We start from the raw sequence: 339 nt of genomic DNA, 5'->3' as shown, positions 1-339 counted from the left end.
AGATGGGGAAGCAATCTGGGGGGCTGGGGGAGCAAGTGGGGGTGAGGCAAGCCATGTGGGCTCTGTAGGGGGTGGGCTGTAGCCCCTGTGGGGGGCTGTAACTCCTGTGGGGGGGCTGTGGCCCCTGTTAGCCCCTGTGAGGCCAGGAGGACATGCTTTGACAGTTCAAAGCAGGCCACCACACTGGCAACATTTTCCGGGCAATAGCTGCCCAGATGGCCGGGTAGGGGGCACACATGGCAGTACTGCCATACAAAGGCCAACTCTGCAGCCAGAGCCTACTGGCAGCTGGTCCAGAAGGGAAGATGCCTCATCCAGGTGTGGCAGGTGCACAGCAGG

This window comes from Gavialis gangeticus, unplaced genomic scaffold (assembly GCF_001723915.1).
Source record: "Gavialis gangeticus isolate Ggan-Ray unplaced genomic scaffold, GavGan_comp1, whole genome shotgun sequence".
In the NCBI taxonomy this organism is placed as follows: Eukaryota; Metazoa; Chordata; order Crocodylia; family Gavialidae; genus Gavialis; species Gavialis gangeticus.
This window is presented reverse-complemented; position numbering follows the sequence as displayed.